Genomic DNA, 9,618 nt, shown 5'->3' with positions numbered 1-9,618 from the left:
AGGTAGGCAGTCCCAGGAATGGTCAATTCCATTGCTCAGCAATGTTAAGGTTTGATTCAATTCCTCTAACAACATTCCCTTAGCTTTACCTCTTGGGATAGCAGGATAGTTGTCCTGGTTTAAAGCGTCACATCCTTGTAGTACAATGTCTAAAGGGAAAGAAAGTGAGTTGAGGGTTCTGAAGAGGGAAGACTGATTGATTAGTCTATTACAAACTTGCCATGATTTTAATGGTACCAAGATACTTTCAGAGTAGTTATGAGACACTTCAACTATATGCTTTAAAAAAAGGATTATACTACAACTTTGTTCATATTTCTACTCACTGGGTTTAAAGTACAAAATGAGACAGAGTTGTTCTGCATTATGTTTGGGGAAGGGATTGATGTTCCTGGGGTGGCAGAAAATCTTAAATGGAGAAACAGAAATCAGTGAGACTCGGCATTTTGTGGGGCAGCAAAAATATTATATAGTTGGCAGAGAAAGAGCTTTATAGACTAAGAAGGTCTACTATGGATTATTTATTCTGCTTACATAAGCAATGCTAAATATATTATTGTAGAATAGTTTAAAATTATAGAAATATATTATAATAGCCAAATTATGGAAGCAACCCAAGTGTCCATCCCTAGAAGAATGGATAAAGATGTGGTACATATGTATATACACATGCACACACACACACACACACACACACACACACACACACACAAAATACTACTTAGCCATAAAAAGGAATGAAATCTTGCCATTTGCAACAACATGGATCTGTCTAGAGGATATAATGCTAAGCAAAATAAGTCAGTCAGGGAAACACAAATACCATATGATTTCACTCATATGTGGAATTTAAGAACAAAACAAAGAGAGAGAGAGAAACAAGCAAACAAACAAACAAAAAAACCCAGAATCTTAACTATAGAGAACAAACGGGTGGTTGCCAGAGGGGAAGTGGGTGGGGGATGGGTGAAAAAGGTGAAGGGGATTAAGAGTACACTTATTGTGATGAGCACTGAGTAATGTATAGAATTGTCGAATCACTATGTTATACACCTGAAACTAATATAACACTGTATGTTAATTATACTTGAATAAAAAATATAGAAATATATAGACTAAAAAGTGAAGGTCTGCCTTCACTGCTCCCCTTTGTGCCATTTTCCAAACAAATGTGATCATTGCTGACAGTTTAGCATGTGTACTTGCTGGCCTTTCTCATGAATATTTATTATAAATATATGGATTAAAAATTAAGTGTGATTGGGGTGCTTGGGTGGCTCAGTCAGTTAAGCCTCTGCCTTCAGCTCAGGTCATGATCTCAGGGTCCTGGGATCAAGCCCCAAGTCAGGTTCCCTGCTGGGGGGAGGGGGGAGGAAACTGCTTCTCCCTCTCCCTCTGTTCCTCCTCTCCTGGTCGTGCTCATACACACTCTCTCTCAAATAAATAAATAAAATCTTTTAAAAAAAATTAAGTGTGATCATATTATATATATATGGTCCTGCATAATTCTTTAACTGAACAATATGAATTAAATGTCTTTCTTATAAGTCATATGGATTTACCTTACTCTTCAACGGCTGCATAGTACACCATATAATGAATATTCCAATATATTTAAGAGATTTATAATGTGTATCTAACTTTCTATTACAAATAATAATGTAAAAAAAATACTTTGTAGGTATGCCCTTATGCTCCTGTTTTCTGTGAAATGGATATCCAGAAGTCAATTACTGATTGAAGTATATTTTCCTTTAACTTTTTAGAAAATTTGCCCTTTTACTTTCTAAAATGTCATGGTCAATACATTTTCCTACAAACAGTACATGAGAAAAATTATTTTTCTTCCTTTTGTCAAAACTAGCTATCTTTTTAATTGTTGTCATTATGTTACATAAAAAAACAATAGGTCATTTTTATTTAATACACATTTCCCTGGCTTTTAGTAATATTGAGCATCTTTTTAATATATTTTTTACATTTAAATTGCTTCTATATCTTTTACTTATTTTTCTTTTTTTTTTTTTTTTTTTTTATTTGAGAGAGAGAGAGAGAGAGAGAGAGAAACAGCATGACAGGGGAGAGGGTCAGAGGGAGAAGCAGGCTCCCCGCTGAGCCGGGAGCCCGATGTGGGACTCGATCCCAGGACTCCGGGACCATGACCTGAGCCGAAGGCAGTCGCTTAACCAACTGAGCCACCCAGGCGCCCTCTTTTACTTATTTTTCAATTAGATTCAATTTTACTGACTTTTAGGAGTCTTTTAATATTCTGGATAATAATTTTTCTATATTCTTTAATAAATGTTTTCTTCAGACTGACTTTTGCCTTTTGACTTTATGGTATTTTGCACAAAAGTTTTAATTAGTATCCCAATAATTTTTTAATCATTATACCTTTAGCTGTTGGGGTTTGTATCTAGCTTAGAAATGTCTTCCCATTACAAAACTATAATTATACTCTCCTGCATAGTTTCATTTCAAATACAATTTTATTTTGTTTCTATTTTGAACAATTAGTTGTTACAAATAGATCTGGAAGATATTTTTGTGAGTGATGTGAAATAGTGATTTAAGCATATTTTAAGTAAATGAATAACCCGTTATCCTTTCTCCAACAGCCCAATAATAGTAATTGTTATCTTCTTCCAACGATGATGATGATGATGATGGTGATGACAATATCTTTGGTTGCTATCTAGGACAGTTTAGCCTTTCAAGTGTTTTATGTGAATTAGCAAATTTAATTTTTAAAAATAAGTAGGTACTGTTATTATCCCCATTTTACACGTTAGGCAATTAAGGTTCAGTGAGATTAAGTAGTTTTCCCAAGGTGACACAGCCAGTTAGTGTCAGAATCAGATTTGAACCCAGCCAGGCTGGCTCTAGAATGCATGCTCTTAGCTATCTTACTATGTTTATGATATTCTAAATTCCAATAATAATAGATGTCTTTTCTGTACTAGCCACTTATTTTGTTGATCTATTCCTATGTTAATGTATGCTATTTTAATTACTGTGAATCCAAGATCATTGGTATATGGTAGGGCACATCCCAAATTAATGTCTCTCTAATATTATGGTATTTTTACATAAGAACATAATCTATCCATTGATTTTGACTTTTTAAAATTTTTCCTTAACAATGTTTCTTTTCTTCCTTTTCTTTTTTTGGTTATAGTCTTGCACTTTTTTTTTGGTTTTATTTTCAGGTATTCCAAAATATTTCTTTCAGTTGTAAACAGCATATTTTCAATGATATTTTCCAATTATGCATTATTATGTATGAAAACTATAATTAGTTGATTTTTGTCTCTGCCATGTAGCTGAATGATCTTATAAATTCAATCTGTTTTTCCATTTACTATTTTAAATTTCTTTTAGAAATGAAAACTGTGAAGGCCTTTTTGATTTCCTTAGAAATGAAGAATATAAAATTGTTACACAAATGAATAATTTAAAAAAGAAAGGCAAAGAGGACTATTATGTTCCTTGAATCTACCCATTAAAGTACCTAATTTTGTATTTTGAGCTAGCCCATGTGGGTGTGAAACAATTTTCTTCACTTGAATTTTTTTCTTTGCTGTCTTTTTTTTTTCTTTTGCTTTTGCTTTTTCATAAAAAAATTCAAAGAAAAAATTATATGTCAATTTACATTATTATGATAATTTCAAATCTTGCTTAAGCAACTAAAGGGTGCCTCACTCAAAGTGAAAACATCAGCATTGTGCAATGATTTCTTTATGATTTGTCAATCTCAGCATCTTTAAAAGGCAAAATCTTCATACTATGAATATCATCGATGGTGTGAGACAACCTGAAGAATATTTCATCTAAAGTACAGACAGACACACACACATACACAAACACATGCACCACATTAATGGACACCTCTGAAGTATGAAGAACAAAATCAGCAAACAACAAGCTGGTGACAGCCATTTTAAATGAAATGCTCCATTTTGACCAAGAGCATCTTGCCAGGAGAAGACAACTAGCATAACAGCAGGTCTTAGTGGTTTATAAAAGTATGCTACTGTTACAGGGGTTTTTTTCTCCATTGGTGCCCACGTTCCTGGTCATACCACTTTGAAGAATGAAGAGGTAGACCAGACAGAATGGTGGGCAGCAAAGCAAGGTTTACTGAGCAATAGCAAAGTGATAGTACAAAGTTCCCCAGGGAGGGGACCCGAGAGGTTTGCCACCGGAGTTTCTAAGTCTAGGGGTTTTCATGGGCTTGTTGGCTGTTTTAATCTGATTTACCCTCACTGCACCTGACATCCAATCAGGTTGTCACATGGGAAAGGGTGGAGGGCTCCTTCCAGGGTGGTGTAAAATCCTTTTAAGGGTGGTTTCCTCTTGGGGGGAGGCTTGTCCCTGCCTGCTTGCCTTCCAACTATCCTTCATCACTACCTTTGCAGAATGCCTCAAACTTGATAGTGTTTCCATACATTGCTATTTTTTAAATCCTTATCACAAAGTAATAGTGGTTTAAATCAGAAATATTTCAGAGAAAAGTAAAACAACATGCAGTGCCTGATAAAAGGAATATTTACATCTGAACTCTACCAAGGGACTTACTAATATTTTTCTTTAAACAATTGAATTCTATCTTCAGATTATTAAAGGCTATTACTAATGTGGAACTGATACAGCTTTGAATAGAGTTGATCAAAATCAATTAAGACAGTATCTTCAAAAGAAAGGAAAGGAAGCATTTGTAAGGGGAGCAAATGAGAGAGGAAGAAGCAGATATTGGAGGGGAAGGATAGTGTGGTGGAGTAAGGGAAGTGTGAGTGTGTATCAGGAAACAACAGATAGAAAAGAGGAAGCAAATGAGAGAGATAACTAGGAAAAAATAAAATGAATTTCTTGATTGATGATTAGATGGGAACAGAGAAGCAGGTTCAAAAGCTAAGTTGAAGGACAAGTTTCTATCATTTATAAAAAAAAATTGTATTAGACAAGGCACTTTATTCAAGGCACTATAAAGAGAATGAAGTCTCATTGGAAAAAAATTCTTTCTAAATTTCCCCAACAAGGTACATAATAAATTGTGTTTTCTCCATTTAATGCAATTATTTTAGCTGTTGTAAAAGAGAAAATATTCACAACATATTTAGTTTTAAACCAGGTGATTAAACTGTGTATTGTAAAACCCTTTTAATAAATATGTTGTGTATATAAGTATGCTCAGTAAAATGTGAAATATGTTGACATCCCCCCAAAAAACCCAAACCCCCACACACCCCATAACTCATAGAAATTGTACAAGGTATGTGCAAATACTACAATTGTTTGATTTAAAATCTAAGAATTAAAATTCGAGAACAAGTATTTGACTAAGTCTCTTGAACATTTAGTGGATTCCTATTTTGGGCTGATATATAGATATATATATATATGTTTTTATATATGCACACATATATATACATAAACATATATACACATATATCCACACAGTTTTATATACATTATATATATATATATATACACACACCCCAAAAGGATGAAGTTTTCTGTACTTTTGGGAAGACCCCCTTACCCTCCTGATAAGGAAAATCTGTGTCTTAAGATGGCCAACTGAGCCAGCGAGAGAGTCCCAGTCCTTGCCCTGCGGCTCTTCCAGGTTCTTCTCCCTGCTTTGCTTCCCGCACGCGTGCACCAATCCGGGTCCTTCTTCCTGCCCCGCTTTGCGCACGCGCCAAAAGTGCCCAGTATGTGGAAATAGAAATGTATAAATTGCCCCCTTTGTTTGTGCTCGGGGCTCAAACCTTTGGAGATCACTCTCCTCTGAGCCCGCAGGCGCTAAATAAACCTCCCATCCTCCAAGATCTCCGGGTGCCGCTTGGTTCTTGCGTCGGGCGATCCAGTCCAGGTTCCGTAACACTCCCCCTCTCCTTTTCCAAAAGCATTTTAAAATAATGTAAGATATTTTATAATATTCGTGCTTATTTATTTGTTTGTTTATTTATTTATTTTAGAGAGAGAGCAAGCTGGTGTGAGCAGGGAACAGGGGCAGAGGGAGAGAGAGAATCCTAAGCAGGCTTCTCGCCCAGCACAGAGCCAGACGCAGGACTCAATCTCATGACCCTGAGATCATGACCTGAGCCGAAATCAAGAGTCAGACACTCAACCAACTGAGCTACCCAGGAGCCCCATATTCATGCATATTTTATAACTTTCTCACAATATTTATTTAGCATTTTTAAAGTTCAAAGGAAATTAAATAAGATCCACTCCTGCTTTCAAGTTTACATTCCAGAGTATAACTAATGTGCACTTGTAAGAAAGTATAAATGTAAGTGCAAATCAGGCCAGTGCTGATCTTATGCAGGCGCTGAGGAAACTCACTGGAAAGGCACTTAATTAGGGAAAGTATCATGGAATACGAAAACTCAAGCTGGCCTTGAAAGAACTGCAGGCTTGACCCATCTGTTGAATTCCCCTGCCGGATATGATCTCTTTCCACTTTAATGCTGATGTGTTGTTCTTTTCATTTTTTCATTTAGCACCTATTGAAAATCCCTTATATCCCAACAATGGAATGGTAACAACACTCACTGAACTCTCAGCATATGTTATAAGACTCTTGAGAACAAGGGCCATGTTTTGTTCAGTTAGATCCCTGCTGTACCTCTGTACCTTTCACTATTCCTTGCTCACAAAGGTAATTTATTCATAAACATTTGCATATTCAAATTATATTGTTATGTTATCACAAATAAATAATATTATTTTTCTCATATAGATTGTTAGAAATGTATGAGGAATCTTACATGTTTTTATATCCTTCTAGTTTCCAGCTCAGGACTTTGCAAATTATGAATTCATAAATACCCTCAATTGAATGAGTGCTGTGTCTTGGCAGATGGATCAAAACAAAGGAAGTAGGAGATACAGACAGGTAGGGAAGGAGCCAAAGCAAAAGATGTAGAATCTTTCTGTTAAGGAGTAGTTGGTATCTTCAGCCCTTCTCCAGTATCAGTTAGTAGAAACTCCATCTTTCCAGTTACTTGGTTCAAAATCTTTGACTTTTCTTTCTCCTCACATACCACCTCAAGCAATCAGGTAGTCCTGTCAGCTCTAAATACAACATGAATTCCAAATAGACCCATTTCTCATCACTTGCTGCTAACCACTGCAGCCCAAAGGAAAATCATCACTTACCAGAAAGGATCTTCCTGCTTCTACATTTGTTCTCTTTCTTATATGAGTAATGTCCACATGGTGACCAGAGTGATCTTTTCAATTATGTCAGAGCATGTCACTCCTCTGCTCAACCATTAAAATGGCTTGCCAACTCTCCCAGAGCAAAACCCATGGCATATGTGTGGCATGGGCAGCCCTATATGCTCTGGATCCCCTGTTCTCTCTGTCCTGCCCTCTTCTCACTCTCCCTTTACACTGGCCTCCTTGCTGTTCCATAAATACTACAAATACACCCATAACTCACAATTTTTGAAGCATTGTTTCCACTCTGTTAAGAAAGCTCTTCCCCAAGTGGTGCATGGGTGGCTCAGTCGGTTGAGCGTCAGGCTCTTGGTTTTGGCTCAGGTCTTGCGACCTAGCCCAGACTGGGGCTCTGTGCTCGGCATGAAGTCAGCTTCAGATTCTCTCTCCCTGTCCCTCCCACTCACTCTCACTCTCTCTCAAATAAATAAATACACAAAATCTTTGCATTTTATTTTTTTTAAAGATTTTATGCATTTATTTGAGAGAGACAAAGAGAGCATGAGTGGTGGGGAGGGGCAGAGGAAGAAGGACAAGCAGCACCCCCCCCAACTTGGGGCTCGATCCCAGGACCCGAGATCATGACCTGAGCCAAAGGCAGGTGCTTAGCCAACTGAGCCACCCAGGCGCCCCAATACATAAAATCTTAAAAAAATAAATAAATAAAAGAAAGCTATTCTCCAAAATAGTAGCTTGCTTCATCTTCATATCTCTTCTGGTCTTTTTCAAATGCCACCTTTTCTGACTATCCCAACATTTTGAATTCTTTATACAAATATATGCCCATTCAACAATCTCTACCTTTTCTATTGTGCTTTAGTTTTTTTCTTTATAGCACTTATTTCCATCTAACAGTTTCTGTATTAATTGATTTTTTCCCTGTCTGCCTCCCTGCTCTAGAATGAGAACTCCAAGATGGTAGAGCTTTGGTTTTTTTTCACAGCTCTGTTCTTGGGACCCAGGACAGAGGACTATAGTAAGCACTCAAAAATGTTTTTATTTATGGAATGAATGAATGAATGAATGAATGAAAAGTAAATCCATGAAAAAAAAGAGAGAATTGATGGAGGTTTCAAATGCCAAAATAGAGTTTTGCTTTGATGTGAAAAGCAATGGAGGTACACTATGGATACTTGAGGAAGGAGGTAGAGGTTACCTACAGTTAGAGAGAAAACAAATTTGAGGAAGACAGAGAGTAAGGGAGGGATTGCTGTAATCCAATCTGAGGTCAGTGGAATTTGGTTTAGGAGAATAGTTATGGAAATGGAGAAAAAGCAATGAATTCAAATGGGACAAAAAGTGAATTGGCTGAATTAACTATAGTGGGTGGAGGAAGTAACATTCATAGACATTCTGAATACAATGACCTTAGAGAACTGTTGTGCCACCCCCAACAAGGGAGAAGTTGGAGCAGATGACACTGCTGTTATGGAGGAAGGACTATGGTTTATGATAGGCTTTTGTTTTTTTTTTTTATTGCAATGATGTAGGGAAGAATGAATGAAAACAAAAACTTCACAGTCATAGAGGACTTTTTCAAACTATGTTTTACTTTAGTATTTTATATTCCTCTTCCGCATATCAAACAGCTGTAATTTGACCTGTATACTAATTAGCAGAGGAGTGATTGTGTACGGCTCCGAGTTAATTTAGAGTATATTCCTGCTAGGTCTGAAAGAGTCATGAACCTAAGAGGTGAGTTCCCAGGTTCTCTCTGGTCCTACCACCCTAGCAGTGTACCCATTAAAATGGGTACATCTTAAGGTGCTTTCAGAGACAGCACATTGGCATTATGGATTCTCAAGGTCCTACATTTTTCCACTGAGATACAGAAAGAGAGAAAGAAAGGGAGAGAAAAAGACCCAAACTGGTTTACTGCTTTGCACTAAAACCCCAATATCTTCTGCTATTTTCTTTAGTCTTCAATTTCTGAGAATGTAAGAAATGTATGTCTACCCTATTCGTTTATAAGGGGGGATCAAGAGCACTGTAAGTTAATGGAATAAAGGCATACCACTCACCTACCCTTCAAAACCTGTAGCATAATGTCTGGAAGGGCTGAGCCATCTAGTCTTGTAAGACTGAAGTGATGCTTGTAAGAAGTAACATCCATTTGCAAAGTGCTGGGCATTTCTGGGGAGCCGTATCCCTTCAAGATTCTACCTGTTCCTAATGGATCATAAGCTTTGAGCTTATTCTCCCTATTTTGGGAGAATTACATACCATGGTATTATTACATACATAAGGCCTGGGGCCTCAGGACCCAGACAGGCTCACCCCCATTGGGGTGGAAGTGGAGCCTGATCACCTCCCAGAGACCTCTTAGAGGTCTCACAGGTAGGGATTCCCAGGGAGGGAATGTAATAATTTCTGGATTGTGAATGTGCA

The sequence above is a fragment of the Halichoerus grypus genome, chromosome 9 (genome assembly GCF_964656455.1).
Source record: "Halichoerus grypus chromosome 9, mHalGry1.hap1.1, whole genome shotgun sequence".
Taxonomy (NCBI): domain Eukaryota; kingdom Metazoa; phylum Chordata; class Mammalia; order Carnivora; family Phocidae; genus Halichoerus; species Halichoerus grypus.
This window is presented reverse-complemented; position numbering follows the sequence as displayed.